Raw genomic sequence first — 16,235 nt, forward strand, 5'->3', positions numbered from 1 at the left:
CCACACAGCAGGGCTTTGAAAATAAGAGCGCTATTTGGATTTTGGAATGCAGATTTTGCAAGAATAGTTTGCAGGTAAAATTTGCAGAGTACCAAAAGTACCAAAACAGCAGAAACCCCACCAAAGTGACCCCATTTTAGAAATTACTTCTCACAATGAATTCATATACACCACAGCATTTCATAGTCAAACATACATGGTTGAAATCATTCAGCTAGTGTCTGATACATGCTTTCTTTATCAGCTATCAGGTTCCCTTTAAATCCTCTTACAGCTAAGTGAAATGGAAATAAACAAAACAAAGGAAAAATTACAAAAAAATAATAATTTGCTCAAATGGAAAAGTTCCCAATTCTCATCTTTTTAACATTTTATTTTCTGTAGATAGTTAAGATTTTTAGGCCTTTTACATTTTCTTTAAATAATCAGTCCACGTGCTTTGTTTATTTTCTCCTTAAAATGTAAAGAATCAAGAAAAATGATGTTGCCGAAACCCGGGATCGAACCAGGGACCTTTAGATCTTCAATCTAACGCTCTCCCATCTGAGCAATTCCGGCCAAACGAAAACAACTTTAGGAGTGCTAGACACTTGGCAAATGTCAAGCGAAACCCCTGAAAGTAGATATTTTTAGTTTTGCTTTGACTGTTTTTTGCAGCATGATTTCTATTTGAAACTCCTGCTATTTTGTTGTACATATTTAATAACTTTCATTAACTCTTTGTGAATGAGTAGAAAAAAACAGCAATTTTGACAGAGATTTTTTTACATTTTCAATTTGACTAAATTCATCAGGTTCATTCAAACCCTGTGTTTGTGAGTCAGGTGATGGTTGCACATAAAAGACAATGTGCATGCATAATGTTACATCAAGTTTTATTTGTTATTAAATGCAAATAATTGGAGCAAAAAAGGAGACAACAATTTAGAGAAAATATTTTAATGATTGTTAACTTTCAATGTGAAAACATTTGTCCCAAAATGTGCTGAAACTTAGATGTCAGTATCGCATGTGCATTTCAGACTTTAAAACTATGATTACCTACTTTTTAAGCTTTTGTTTATTAAGTATTTTTATGGTCTATTGATGAATGAGGTAATGAAATATGAAATTAGACTTACCGGCAATTCAGTTTATAGAAATCTCCCAGAACAGCCCCATAGGATGTGGAGTCTCCGCCCTAATAGGGAAAGAGAACACAAAGAGTTGAAATAGTCCCGCCCCATTGACCGCCCGCAGTATTTTTATAGTGCCAAGACAGCTAACATATGCACATAAAAACTATTTCACGGTCCTAGAGTTCCGTTTATAGACGACAATTTCAGATTCACCCCAAAGACTCCCAGGTAGTGGTAACTTTGGGATCAGGTTTTTTAAGGCCCATTGCTAAGTTTGGTTTGATCCCCATCTAATCAATAATTGACTGAGAATCTGTGTAGTTTCCTGAAAAGGTGATGTCAGAAGTGGGATTTGAACCCACGCCTCCAAGAGAGACTGCGACCTGAACGCAGCGCCTTAGACCGCTCAGCCATCCTGACTTCTTGTGGATTCTGTGCCTTAACTCTTTCCAAGTTAGTCAGCAGAAATATGACCAGTAATTGTCATTGAAAATTATTTTCAAATATTTAATATTACAGTTTTTATTTCAATACATTTGTTTAAACTATTAGTTATCAAGCCTATTTTGAGCTAAATGGCCAAGCCCCATTTTAAAAAAATATGACTTTTATCACTGTATGCAGTAATAACTCTGGAATGCTTCTACATATCCCCGTAATTCTGAAAGTGTTTTTTGTGACACATTGTACTTTACATTAACTGTAAATTTAGGTCAATATATTTTTAGTTTTTTTCTGTGAAAATATCTAAAGTTTGTTTAAAATTTTGAAATATTAGTCATTTTTATTCTTTGACTGCTTATATCCTTAAACCAACTTGTCGCACCACACAAAAATGTAAATAAATAGCATTTTTCATATGTGTACTTTTTGTCAGCATTCACTTTCAAACCTCCTTTTGTTTTGTTAGGATGTTAGAAATGTTAGATTTCTCACAAAATGCGGTGATGCACCATATTTCTTCAGAATCTACTGTTTGGCCACACAGCAGGGCTTTGAAAATAAGAGCGCTATTTGGATTTTGGAATGCAGATTTTGCAAGAATAGTTTGCAGGTAAAATTTGAAGAGTACCAAAAGTACCAAAACAGCAGAAACCCCACCAAAGTGACCCCATTTTAGAAATTACTTCTCACAATGAATTCATATACACCACAGCATTTCATAGTCAAACATACATGGTTGAAATCATTCAGCTAGTGTCTGATACATGCTTTCTTTATCAGCTATCAGGTTCCCTTTAAATCCTCTTACAGCTAAGTGAAATGGAAATAAACAAAACAGAGGAAAAATTACAAAAAAATAATAATTTGCTCAAATGGAAAAGTTCCCATTTCTCATCTTTTTAACATTTTATTTTCTGTAGATAGTTAAGATTTTTAGGCCTTTTACATTTTCTTTAAATAATCAGTCCACGTGCTTTGTTTATTTTCTCCTTAAAATGCAAAGAATCAAGAAAAACGATGTTGCCGAAACCCGGGATCGAACCAGGGACCTTTAGATCTTAAATCTAACGCTCTCACATCTGAGCTATTTCGGCCAAACGAAAACAACTTTAGGAGTGCTAGACACTTGGCAAATGTCAAGCGAAACCCCTGAAAGTAGATATTTTTATTTTTGCTTTGACTGGTTTTTGCAGCATGATTTCTATTTGAAACTCCTGCTATTTTGTTGTACATATTTAATAACTTTCATTAACTCTTTGTGAATGAGTAGAAAAAAACAGCAATTTTGACAGAGATTTTTTTACATTTTCAATTTGACTCCATTCATCAGGTTCATTCAAACCCTGTGTTTGTGAGACAGGTGATGGTTGCACATAAAAGACAATGTGCATGCATAATGTTACATCAAGTTTTATTTGTTATTAAATGCAAATAATTGGAGGAAAAAAGGAGACAACAATTTAGAGAAAATATTTTAATGATTGTTAACTTTCAATGTGAAAACATTTGTCCCAAAATGTTCTGAAACTTAGATGTCAGTATCGCATGTGCATTTCAGACTTTAAAACTATGATTACCTACTTTTTAAGCTTTTGTTTATTAAGTATTTTTATGGTCTATTGATGAATGAGGTAATCAAATATGAAATTAGACTTACCGGCAATTCAGTTTATAGAAATCTCCCAGAACAGCCCCATAGGATGTGGAGTCTCCGCCCTAATAGGGAAAGAGAACACAAAGAGTTGAAATAGTCCCGCCCCATTGACCGCCCGCAGTATTTTTATAGTGCCAAGACAGCTAACATATGCACATAAAAACTATTTCACGGTCCTAGAGTTCCGTTTATAGACGACAATTTCAGATTCACCCCAAAGACTCCCAGGTAGTGGTAACTTTGGGATCAGGTTTTTTAAGGCCCATTGCTAAGTTTGGTTTGATCCCCATCTAATCAATAATTGACTGAGAATCTGTATAGTTTCATGAAAAGGTGATGTCAGAAGTGGGATTTGAACCCACGCCTCCAAGAGAGACTGCGACCTGAACGCAGCGCCTTAGACCACTCAGCCATCCTGACTTCTTGTGGATTCTGTGCCTTAACTCTTTCCAAGTTAGTCAGCAGAAATATGACCAGTAATTGTCATTGAAAATTATTTTCAAATATTTAATATTACAGTTTTTATTTCAATACATTTGTTTAAACTATTAGTTATCAAGCCTATTTTGAGCTAAATGGCCAAGCCCCATTTTAAAAAAATATGACTTTTATCACTGTATGCAGTAATAACTCTGGAATGCTTCTACATAACCCCGTAATTCTGAAAGTGTTTTTTGTGACACATTGTACTTTACATTAACTGTAAATTTAGGTCAATATATTTTTAGTTTTTTTCTGTGAAAATATCTAAAGTTTGTTTAAAATTTTGAAATATTAGTCATTTTTATTCTTTGACTGCTTATATCCTTAAACCAACTTGTCGCACCACACAAAAATGTAAATAAATAGCATTTTTCATATGTGTACTTTTTGTCAGCATTCACTTTCAAACCTCCTTTTGTTTTGTTAGGATGTTAGAAATGTTAGATTTCTCACAAAATGCGGTGATGCACCATATTTCTTCAGAATCTACTGTTTGGCCACACAGCAGGGCTTTGAAAATAAGAGCGCTATTTGGATTTTGGAATGCAGATTTTGCAAGAATAGTTTGCAGGTAAAATTTGCAGAGTACCAAAAGTACCAAAACAGCAGAAACCCCACCAAAGTGACCCCATTTTAGAAATTACTTCTCACAATGAATTCATATACACCACAGCATTTCATAGTCAAACATAAATGGTTGAAATCATTCAGCTAGTGTCTGATACATGCTTTCTTTATCAGCTATCAGGTTCCCTTTAAATCCTCTTACAGCTAAGTGAAATGGAAATAAACAAAACAGAGGAAAAATTACAAAAAAATAATAATTTGCTCAAATGGAAAAGTTCCCATTTCTCATCTTTTTAACATTTTATTTTCTGTAGATAGTTAAGATTTTTAGGCCTTTTACATTTTCTTTAAATAATCAGTCCACGTGCTTTGTTTATTTTCTCCTTAAAATGTAAAGAATCAAGAAAAATGATGTTGCCGAAACCCGGGATCGAACCAGGGACCTTTAGATCTTCAATCTAACGCTCTCCCATCTGAGCTATTTCGGCCAAACGAAATCAACTTTAGGAGTGCTAGACACTTGGCAAATGTCAAGCGAAACCCCTGAAAGTAGATATTTTTATTTTTGCTTTGACTGGTTTTTGCAGCATGATTTCTATTTGAAACTCCTGCTATTTTGTTGTACATATTTAATAACTTTCATTAACTCTTTGTGAATGAGTAGAAAAAAACAGCAATTTTGACAGAGATTTTTTTACATTTTCAATTTCACTCCATTCATCAGGTTCATTCAAACCCTGTGTTTGTGAGACAGGTGATGGTTGCACATAAAAGACAATGTGCATGCATAATGTTACATCAAGTTTTATTTGTTATTAAATGCAAATAATTGGAGGAAAAAAGGAGACAACAATTTAGAGAAAATATTTTAATGATTGTTAACTTTCAATGTGAAAACATTTGTCCCAAAATGTGCTGAAACTTAGATGTCAGTATCGCATGTGCATTTCAGACTTTAAAACTATGATTACCTACTTTTTAAGCTTTTGTTTATTAAGTATTTTTATGGTCTATTGATGAATGAGGTAATCAAATATGAAATTAGACTTACCGGCAATTCAGTTTATAGAAATCTCCCAGAACAGCCCCATAGGATGTGGAGTCTCCGCCCTAATAGGGAAAGAGAACACAAAGAGTTGAAATAGTCCCGCCCCATTGACCGCCCGCAGTATTTTTATAGTGCCAAGACAGCTAACATATGCACATAAAAACTATTTCACGGTCCTAGAGTTCCGTTTATATTCGACAATTTCAGATTCACCCCAAAGACTCCCAGGTAGTGGTAACTTTGGGATCAGGTTTTTTAAGGCCCATTGCTAAGTTTGGTTTGATCCCCATCTAATCAATAATTGACTGAGAATCTGTATAGTTTCATGAAAAGGTGATGTCAGAAGTGGGATTTGAACCCACGCCTCCAAGAGAGACTGCGACCTGAACGCAGCGCCTTAGACCGCTCAGCCATCCTGACTTCTTGTGGATTCTGTGCCTTAACTCTTTCCAAGTTAGTCAGCAGAAATATGACCAGTAATTGTCATTGAAAATTATTTTAAAATATTTAATATTACAGTTTTTATTTCAATACATTTGTTTAAACTATTAGTTATCAAGCCTATTTTGAGCTAAATGGCCAAGCCCCATTTTAAAAAAATATGACTTTTATCACTGTATGCAGTAATAACTCTGGAATGCTTCTACATATCCCCGTAATTCTGAAAGTGTTTTTTGTGACACATTGTACTTTACATTAACTGTAAATTTAGGTCAATATATTTTTAGTTTTTTTCTGTGAAAATATCTAAAGTTTGTTTAAAATTTTGAAATATTAGTCATTTTTATTCTTTGACTGCTTATATCCTTAAACCAACTTGTCGCACCACACAAAAATGTAAATAAATAGCATTTTTCATATGTGTACTTTTTGTCAGCATTCACTTTCAAACCTCCTTTTGTTTTGTTAGGATGTTAGAAATGTTAGATTTCTCACAAAATGCGGTGATGCACCATATTTCTTCAGAATCTACTGTTTGGCCACACAGCAGGGCTTTGAAAATAAGAGCGCTATTTGGATTTTGGAATGCAGATTTTGCAAGAATAGTTTGCAGGTAAAATTTGCAGAGTACCAAAAGTACCAAAACAGCAGAAACCCCACCAAAGTGACCCCATTTTAGAAATTACTTCTCACAATGAATTCATATACACCACAGCATTTCATAGTCAAACATACATGGTTGAAATCATTCAGCTAGTGTCTGATACATGCTTTCTTTATCAGCTATCAGGTTCCCTTTAAATCCTCTTACAGCTAAGTGAAATGGAAATAAACAAAACAGAGGAAAAATTACAAAAAAATAATAATTTGCTCAAATGGAAAAGTTCCCATTTCTCATCTTTTTAACATTTTATTTTCTGTAGATAGTTAAGATTTTTAGGCCTTTTACATTTTCTTTAAATAATCAGTCCACGTGCTTTGTTTATTTTCTCCTTAAAATGTAAAGAATCAAGAAAAATGATGTTGCCGAAACCCGGGACCTTTAGATCTTCAATCTAACGCTCTCCCATCTGAGCTATTTCGGCCAAACGAAATCAACTTTAGGAGTGCTAGACACTTGGCAAATGTCAAGCGAAACCCCTGAAAGTAGATATTTTTATTTTTGCTTTGACTGGTTTTTGCAGCATGATTTCTATTTGAAACTCCTGCTATTTTGTTGTACATATTTAATAACTTTCATTAACTCTTTGTGAATGAGTAGAAAAAAACAGCAATTTTGACAGAGATTTTTTTACATTTTCAATTTGACTCCATTCATCAGGTTCATTCAAACCCTGTGTTTGTGAGACAGGTGATGGTTGCACATAAAAGACAATGTGCATGCATAATGTTACATCAAGTTTTATTTGTTATTAAATGCAAATAATTGGAGCAAAAAAGGAGACAACAATTTAGAGAAAATATTTTAATGATTGTTAACTTTCAATGTGAAAACATTTGTCCCAAAATGTGCTGAAACTTAGATGTCAGTATTGCATGTGCATTTCAGACTTTAAAACTATGATTACCTACTTTTTAAGCTTTTGTTTATTAAGTATTTTTATGGTCTATTGATGAATGAGGTAATCAAATATGAAATTAGACTTACCGGCAATTCAGTTTATAGAAATCTCCCAGAACAGCTCCATAGGATGTGGAGTCTCCGCCCTAATAGGGAAAGAGAACACAAAGAGTTGAAATAGTCCCGCCCCATTGACCGCCCGCAGTATTTTTATAGTGCCAAGACAGCTAACATATGCACATAAAAACTATTTCACGGTCCTAGAGTTCCGTTTATAGACGACAATTTCAGATTCACCCCAAAGACTCCCAGGTAGTGGTAACTTTGGGATCAGGTTTTTTAAGGCCCATTGCTAAGTTTGGTTTGATCCCCATCTAATCAATAATTGACTGAGAATCTGTATAGTTTCATGAAAAGGTGATGTCAGAAGTGGGATTTGAACCCACAACTCCAAGAGAGACTGCGACCTGAACGCAGCGCCTTAGACCGCTCAGCCATCCTGACTTCTTGTGGATTCTGTGCCTTAACTCTTTCCAAGTTAGTCAGCAGAAATATGACCAGTAATTGTCATTGAAAATTATTTTCAAATATTTAATATTACAGTTTTTATTTCAATACATTTGTTTAAACTATTAGTTATCAAGCCTATTTTGAGCTAAATGGCCAAGCCCCATTTTAAAAAAATATGACTTTTATCACTGTATGCAGTAATAACTCTGGAATGCTTCTACATGTCCCCGTAATTCTGAAAGTGTTTTTTGTGACACATTGTACTTTACATTAACTGTAAATTTAGGTCAATACATTTTTAGTTTTTTTCTGTGAAAATATCTAAAGTTTGTTTAAAATTTTGAAATATTAGTCATTTTTATTCTTTGACTGCTTATATCCTTAAACCAACTTGTCGCACCACACAAAAATGTAAATAAATAGCATTTTTCATATGTGTACTTTTTGTCAGCATTCACTTTCAAACCTCCTTTTGTTTTGTTAGGATGTTAGAAATGTTAGATTTCTCACAAAATGCGGTGATGCACCATATTTCTTCAGAATCTACTGTTTGGCCACACAGCAGGGCTTTGAAAATAAGAGCGCTATTTGGATTTTGGAATGCAGATTTTGCAAGAATAGTTTGCAGGTAAAATTTGCAGAGTACCAAAAGTACCAAAACAGCAGAAACCCCACCAAAGTGACCCCATTTTAGAAATTACTTCTCACAATGAATTCATATACACCACAGCATTTCATAGTCAAACATACATGGTTGAAATCATTCAGCTAGTGTCTGATACATGCTTTCTTTATCAGCTATCAGGTTCCCTTTAAATCCTCTTACAGCTAAGTGAAATGGAAATAAACAAAACAGAGGAAAAATTACAAAAAAATAATAATTTGCTCAAATGGAAAAGTTCCCATTTCTCATCTTTTTAACATTTTATTTTCTGTAGATAGTTAAGATTTTTAGGCCTTTTACATTTTCTTTAAATAATCAGTCCACGTGCTTTGTTTATTTTCTCCTTAAAATGTAAAGAATCAAGAAAAATGATGTTGCCGAAACCCGGGACCTTTAGATCTTCAATCTAACGCTCTCCCATCTGAGCTATTTCGGCCAAACGAAATCAACTTTAGGAGTGCTAGACACTTGGCAAATGTCAAGCGAAACCCCTGAAAGTAGATATTTTTATTTTTGCTTTGACTGGTTTTTGCAGCATGATTTCTATTTGAAACTCCTGCTATTTTGTTGTACATATTTAATAACTTTCATTAACTCTTTGTGAATGAGTAGAAAAAAACAGCAATTTTGACAGAGATTTTTTTACATTTTCAATTTGACTCCATTCATCAGGTTCATTCAAACCCTGTGTTTGTGAGACAGGTGATGGTTGCACATAAAAGACAATGTGCATGCATAATGTTACATCAAGTTTTATTTGTTATTAAATGCAAATAATTGGAGCAAAAAAGGAGACAACAATTTAGAGAAAATATTTTAATGATTGTTAACTTTCAATGTGAAAACATTTGTCCCAAAATGTGCTGAAACTTAGATGTCAGTATCGCATGTGCATTTCAGACTTTAAAACTATGATTACCTACTTTTTAAGCTTTTGTTTATTAAGTATTTTTATGGTCTATTGATGAATGAGGTAATCAAATATGAAATTAGACTTACCGGCAATTCAGTTTATAGAAATCTCCCAGAACAGCTCCATAGGATGTGGAGTCTCCGCCCTAATAGGGAAAGAGAACACAAAGAGTTGAAATAGTCCCGCCCCATTGACCGCCCGCAGTATTTTTATAGTGCCAAGACAGCTAACATATGCACATAAAAACTACTTCACGGTCCTAGAGTTCCGTTTATAGACGACAATTTCAGATTCACCCCAAAGACTCCCAGGTAGTGGTAACTTTGGGATCAGGTTTTTTAAGGCCCATTGCTAAGTTTGGTTTGATCCCCATCTAATCAATAATTGACTGAGAATCTGTATAGTTTCATGAAAAGGTGATGTCAGAAGTGGGATTTGAACCCACAACTCCAAGAGAGACTGCGACCTGAACGCAGCGCCTTAGACCGCTCAGCCATCCTGACTTCTTGTGGATTCTGTGCCTTAACTCTTTCCAAGTTAGTCAGCAGAAATATGACCAGTAATTGTCATTGAAAATTATTTTCAAATATTTAATATTACAGTTTTTATTTCAATAAATTTGTTTAAACTATTAGTTATCAAGCCTATTTTGAGCTAAATGGCCAAGCCCCATTTTAAAAAAATATGACTTTTATCACTGTATGCAGTAATAACTCTGGAATGCTTCTACATGTCCCCGTAATTCTGAAAGTGTTTTTTGTGACACATTGTACTTTACATTAACTGTAAATTTAGGTCAATATATTTTTAGTTTTTTTCTGTGAAAATATCTAAAGTTTGTTTAAAATTTTGAAATATTAGTCATTTTTATTCTTTGACTGCTTATATCCTTAAACCAACTTGTCGCACCACACAAAAATGTAAATAAATAGCATTTTTCATATGTGTACTTTTTGTCAGCATTCACTTTCAAACCTCCTTTTGTTTTGTTAGGATGTTAGAAATGTTAGATTTCTCACAAAATGCGGTGATGCACCATATTTCTTCAGAATCTACTGTTTGGCCACACAGCAGGGCTTTGAAAATAAGAGCGCTATTTGGATTTTGGAATGCAGATTTTGCAAGAATAGTTTGCAGGTAAAATTTGCAGAGTACCAAAAGTACCAAAACAGCAGAAACCCCACCAAAGTGACCCCATTTTAGAAATTACTTCTCACAATGAATTCATATACACCACAGCATTTCATAGTCAAACATACATGGTTGAAATCATTCAGCTAGTGTCTGATACATGCTTTCTTTATCAGCTATCAGGTTCCCTTTAAATCCTCTTACAGCTAAGTGAAATGGAAATAAACAAAACAGAGGAAAAATTACAAAAAAATAATAATTTGCTCAAATGGAAAAGTTCCCATTTCTCATCTTTTTAACATTTTATTTTCTGTAGATAGTTAAGATTTTTAGGCCTTTTACATTTTCTTTAAATAATCAGTCCACGTGCTTTGTTTATTTTCTCCTTAAAATGTAAAGAATCAAGAAAAATGATGTTGCCGAAACCCGGGATCGAACCAGGGACCTTTAGATCTTCAATCTAACGCTCTCCCATCTGAGCTATTTCGGCCAAACGAAATCAACTTTAGGAGTGCTAGACACTTGGCAAATGTCAAGCGAAACCCCTGAAAGTAGATATTTTTATTTTTGCTTTGACTGGTTTTTGCAGCATGATTTCTATTTGAAACTCCTGCTATTTTGTTGTACATATTTAATAACTTTCATTAACTCTTTGTGAATGAGTAGAAAAAAACAGCAATTTTGACAGATTTTTTTACATTTTCAATTTGACTCCATTCATCAGGTTCATTCAAACCCTGTGTTTGTGAGACAGGTGATGGTTGCACATAAAAGACAATGTGCATGCATAATGTTACATCAAGTTTTATTTGTTATTAAATGCAAATAATTGGAGCAAAAAAGGAGACAACAATTTAGAGAAAATATTTTAATGATTGTTAACTTTCAATGTGAAAACATTTGTCCCAAAATGTGCTGAAACTTAGATGTCAGTATCGCATGTGCATTTCAGACTTTAAAACTATGATTACCTACTTTTTAAGCTTTTGTTTATTAAGTATTTTTATGGTCTATTGATGAATGAGGTAATCAAATATGAAATTAGACTTACCGGCAATTCAGTTTATAGAAATCTCCCAGAACAGCTCCATAGGATGTGGAGTCTCCGCCCTAATAGGGAAAGAGAACACAAAGAGTTGAAATAGTCCCGCCCCATTGACCGCCCGCAGTATTTTTATAGTGCCAAGACAGCTAACATATGCACATAAAAACTATTTCACGGTCCTAGAGTTCCGTTTATAGACGACAATTTCAGATTCACGCCAAAGACTCCCAGGTAGTGGTAACTTTGGGATCAGGTTTTTTAAGGCCCATTGCTAAGTTTGGTTTGATCCCCATCTAATCAATAATTGACTGAGAATCTGTATAGTTTCATGAAAAGGTGATGTCAGAAGTGGGATTTGAACCCACGCCTCCAAGAGAGACTGCGACCTGAACGCAGCGCCTTAGACCGCTCAGCCATCCTGACTTCTTGTGGATTCTGTGCCTTAACTCTTTCCAAGTTAGTCAGCAGAAATATGACCAGTAATTGTCATTGAAAATTATTTTCAAATATTTAATATTACAGTTTTTATTTCAATACATTTGTTTAAACTATTAGTTATCAAGCCTATTTTGAGCTAAATGGCCAAGCCCCATTTTAAAAAAATATGACTTTTATCACTGTATGCAGTAATAACTCTGGAATGCTTCTACATATCCCCGTAATTCTGAAAGTGTTTTTTGTGACACATTGTACTTTACATTAACTGTAAATTTAGGTCAATATATTTTTAGTTTTTTTCTGTGAAAATATCTAAAGTTTGTTTAAAATTTTGAAATATTAGTCATTTTTATTCTTTGACTGCTTATATCCTTAAACCAACTTGTCGCACCACACAAAAATGTAAATAAATAGCATTTTTCATATGTGTACTTTTTGTCAGCATTCACTTTCAAACCTCCTTTTGTTTTGTTAGGATGTTAGAAATGTTAGATTTCTCACAAAATGCGGTGATGCACCATATTTCTTCAGAATCTACTGTTTGGCCACACAGCAGGGCTTTGAAAATAAGAGCGCTATTTGGATTTTGGAATGCAGATTTTGCAAGAATAGTTTGCAGGTAAAATTTGCAGAGTACCAAAAGTACCAAAACAGCAGAAACCCCACCAAAGTGACCCCATTTTAGAAATTACTTCTCACAATGAATTCATATACACCACAGCATTTCATAGTCAAACATACATGGTTGAAATCATTCAGCTAGTGTCTGATACATGCTTTCTTTATCAGCTATCAGGTTCCCTTTAAATCCTCTTACAGCTAAGTGAAATGGAAATAAACAAAACAAAGGAAAAATTACAAAAAAATAATAATTTGCTCAAATGGAAAAGTTCCCAATTCTCATCTTTTTAACATTTTATTTTCTGTAGATAGTTAAGATTTTTAGGCCTTTTACATTTTCTTTAAATAATCAGTCCACGTGCTTTGTTTATTTTCTCCTTAAAATGTAAAGAATCAAGAAAAATGATGTTGCCGACACCCGGGATCGAACCAGGGAGCTTTAGATCTTCAATCTAACGCTCTCCCATCTGAGCTATTCCGGCCAAACGAAAACAACTTTAGGAGTGCTAGACACTTGGCAAATGTCAAGCGAAACCCCTGAAAGTAGATATTTTTATTTTTGCTTTGACTGGTTTTTGCAGCATGATTTCTATTTGAAACTCCTGCTATTTTGTTGTACATATTTAATAACTTTCATTAACTCTTTGTGAATGAGTAGAAAAAAACAGCAATTTTGACAGAGATTTTTTTACATTTTCAATTTGACTAAATTCATCAGGTTCATTCAAACCCTGTGTTTGTGAGTCAGGTGATGGTTGCACATAAAAGACAATGTGCATGCATAATGTTACATCAAGTTTTATTTGTTATTAAATACAAATAATTGGAGCAAAAAAGGAGACAACAATTTAGAGAAAATATTTTAATGATTGTTAACTTTCAATGTGAAAACATTTGTCCCAAAATGTGCTGAAACTTAGATGTCAGTATCGCATGTGCATTTCAGACTTTAAAACTATGATTACCTACTTTTTAAGCTTTTGTTTATTAAGTATTTTTATGGTCTATTGATGAATGAGGTAATCAAATATGAAATTAGACTTACCGGCAATTCAGTTTATAGAAATCTCCCAGAACAGCCCCATAGGATGTGGAGTCTCCGCCCTAATAGGGAAAGAGAACACAAAGAGTTGAAATAGTCCCGCCCCATTGACCGCCCGCAGTATTTTTATAGTGCCAAGACAGCTAACATATGCACATAAAAACTATTTCACGGTCCTAGAGTTCCGTTTATAGACGACAATTTCAGATTCACCCCAAAGACTCCCAGGTAGTGGTAACTTTGGGATCAGGTTTTTTAAGGCCCATTGCTAAGTTTGGTTTGATCCCCATCTAATCAATAATTGACTGAGAATCTGTATAGTTTCATGAAAAGGTGATGTCAGAAGTGGGATTTGAACCCACAACTCCAAGAGAGACTGCGACCTGAACGCAGCGCCTTAGACCGCTCAGCCATCCTGACTTCTTGTGGATTCTGTGCCTTAACTCTTTCCAAGTTAGTCAGCAGAAATATGACCAGTAATTGTCATTGAAAATTATTTTCAAATATTTAATATTACAGTTTTTATTTCAATACATTTGTTTAAACTATTAGTTATCAAGCCTATTTTGAGCTAAATGGCCAAGCCCCATTTTAAAAAAATATGACTTTTATCACTGTATGCAGTAATAACTCTGGAATGCTTCTACATATCCCCGTAATTCTGAAAGTGTTTTTTGTGACACATTGTACTTTACATTAACTGTAAATTTAGGTCAATATATTTTTAGTTTTTTTCTGTGAAAATATCTAAAGTTTGTTTAAAATTTTGAAATATTAGTCATTTTTATTCTTTGACTGCTTATATCCTTAAACCAACTTGTCGCACCACACAAAAATGTAAATAAATAGCATTTTTCATATGTGTACTTTTTGTCAGCATTCACTTTCAAACCTCCTTTTGTTTTGTTAGGATGTTAGAAATGTTAGATTTCTCACAAAATGCGGTGATGCACCATATTTCTTCAGAATCTACTGTTTGGCCACACAGCAGGGCTTTGAAAATAAGAGCGCTATTTGTATTTTGGAATGCAGATTTTGCAAGAATAGTTTGCAGGTAAAATTTGCAGAGTACCAAAAGTACCAAAACAGCAGAAACCCCACCAAAGTGACCCCATTTTAGAAATTACTTCTCACAATGAATTCATATACACCACAGCATTTCATAGTCAAACATACATGGTTGAAATCATTCAGCTAGTGTCTGATACATGCTTTCTTTATCAGCTATCAGGTTCCCTTTAAATCCTCTTACAGCTAAGTGAAATGGAAATAAACAAAACAGAGGAAAAATTACAAAAAAATAATAATTTGCTCAAATGGAAAAGTTCCCATTTCTCATCTTTTTAACATTTTATTTTCTGTAGATAGTTAAGATTTTTAGGCCTTTTACATTTTCTTTAAATAATCAGTCCACGTGCTTTGTTTATTTTCTCCTTAAAATGTAAAGAATCAAGAAAAATGATGTTGCCGAAACCCGGGATCGAACCAGGGACCTTTAGATCTTCAATCTAACGCTCTCCCATCTGAGCTATTTCGGCCAAACGAAATCAACTTTAGGAGTGCTAGACACTTGGCAAATGTCAAGCGAAACCCCTGAAAGTAGATATTTTTATTTTTGCTTTGACTGGTTTTTGCAGCATGATTTCTATTTGAAACTCCTGCTATTTTGTTGTACATATTTAATAACTTTCATTAACTCTTTGTGAATGAGTAGAAAAAAACAGCAATTTTGACAGAGATTTTTTTACATTTTCAATTTGACTCCATTCATCAGGTTCATTCAAACCCTGTGTTTGTGAGACAGGTGATGGTTGCACATAAAAGACAATGTGCATGCATAATGTTACATCAAGTTTTATTTGTTATTAAATGCAAATAATTGGAGGAAAAAAGGAGACAACAATTTAGAGAAAATATTTTAATGATTGTTAACTTTCAATGTGAAAACATTTGTCCCAAAATGTGCTGAAACTTAGATGTCAGTATCGCATGTGCATTTCAGACTTTAAAACTATGATTACCTACTTTTTAAGCTTTTGTTTATTAAGTATTTTTATGGTCTATTGATGAATGAGGTAATCAAATATGAAATTAGACTTACCGGCAATTCAGTTTATAGAAATCTCCCAGAACAGCCCCATAGGATGTGGAGTCTCCGCCCTAATAGGGAAAGAGAACACAAAGAGTTGAAATAGTCCCGCCCCATTGACCGCCCGCAGTATTTTTATAGTGCCAAGACAGCTAACATATGCACATAAAAACTATTTCACGGTCCTAGAGTTCCGTTTATAGACGACAATTTCAGATTCACCCCAAAGACTCCCAGGTAGTGGTAACTTTGGGATCAGGTTTTTTAAGGCCCATTGCTAAGTTTGGTTTGATCCCCATCTAATCAATAATTGACTGAGAATCTGTATAGTTTCATGAAAAGGTGATGTCAGAAGTGGGATTTGAACCCACAACTCCAAGAGAGACTGCGACCTGAACGCAGCGCCTTAGACCGCTCAGCCATCCTGACTTCTTGTGGATTCTGTGCCTTAACTCTTTCCAAGTTA

The 16,235-nt window shown here is 34.1% G+C and overlaps 8 non-coding genes across 8 annotated transcripts; all 8 read right to left on the reverse strand.

Moving 5' to 3' along the window:
* Nucleotides 1-1,455: 1,455 nt before the first annotated feature.
* On the reverse strand, nucleotides 1,456-1,538 carry TRNAL-CAG (transfer RNA leucine (anticodon CAG)). Its single transcript has one exon. It is a non-coding gene; the product is annotated as a tRNA-Leu (tRNA).
* Nucleotides 1,539-2,583: 1,045 nt separating this feature from the next.
* On the reverse strand, nucleotides 2,584-2,656 carry TRNAL-UAA (transfer RNA leucine (anticodon UAA)). Its single transcript has one exon. It is a non-coding gene; the product is annotated as a tRNA-Leu (tRNA).
* An 897-nt stretch (nucleotides 2,657-3,553) lies between these two features.
* TRNAL-CAG (transfer RNA leucine (anticodon CAG)) lies at nucleotides 3,554-3,636 on the reverse strand. Its single transcript has one exon. It is a non-coding gene; the product is annotated as a tRNA-Leu (tRNA).
* Nucleotides 3,637-4,681: 1,045 nt separating this feature from the next.
* TRNAF-GAA (transfer RNA phenylalanine (anticodon GAA)) lies at nucleotides 4,682-4,754 on the reverse strand. The gene has a single exon. It is a non-coding gene; the product is annotated as a tRNA-Phe (tRNA).
* Nucleotides 4,755-5,651: 897 nt separating this feature from the next.
* Nucleotides 5,652-5,734, reverse strand: TRNAL-CAG (transfer RNA leucine (anticodon CAG)). Its single transcript has one exon. It is a non-coding gene; the product is annotated as a tRNA-Leu (tRNA).
* A 5,217-nt stretch (nucleotides 5,735-10,951) lies between these two features.
* On the reverse strand, nucleotides 10,952-11,024 carry TRNAF-GAA (transfer RNA phenylalanine (anticodon GAA)). The gene has a single exon. It is a non-coding gene; the product is annotated as a tRNA-Phe (tRNA).
* An 895-nt stretch (nucleotides 11,025-11,919) lies between these two features.
* On the reverse strand, nucleotides 11,920-12,002 carry TRNAL-CAG (transfer RNA leucine (anticodon CAG)). The gene has a single exon. It is a non-coding gene; the product is annotated as a tRNA-Leu (tRNA).
* Nucleotides 12,003-15,145: 3,143 nt separating this feature from the next.
* TRNAF-GAA (transfer RNA phenylalanine (anticodon GAA)) lies at nucleotides 15,146-15,218 on the reverse strand. Its single transcript has one exon. It is a non-coding gene; the product is annotated as a tRNA-Phe (tRNA).
* Nucleotides 15,219-16,235: the final 1,017 nt, after the last annotated feature.

This window comes from Ranitomeya variabilis, chromosome 4 (assembly GCF_051348905.1).
Source record: "Ranitomeya variabilis isolate aRanVar5 chromosome 4, aRanVar5.hap1, whole genome shotgun sequence".
In the NCBI taxonomy this organism is placed as follows: domain Eukaryota; kingdom Metazoa; phylum Chordata; class Amphibia; order Anura; family Dendrobatidae; genus Ranitomeya; species Ranitomeya variabilis.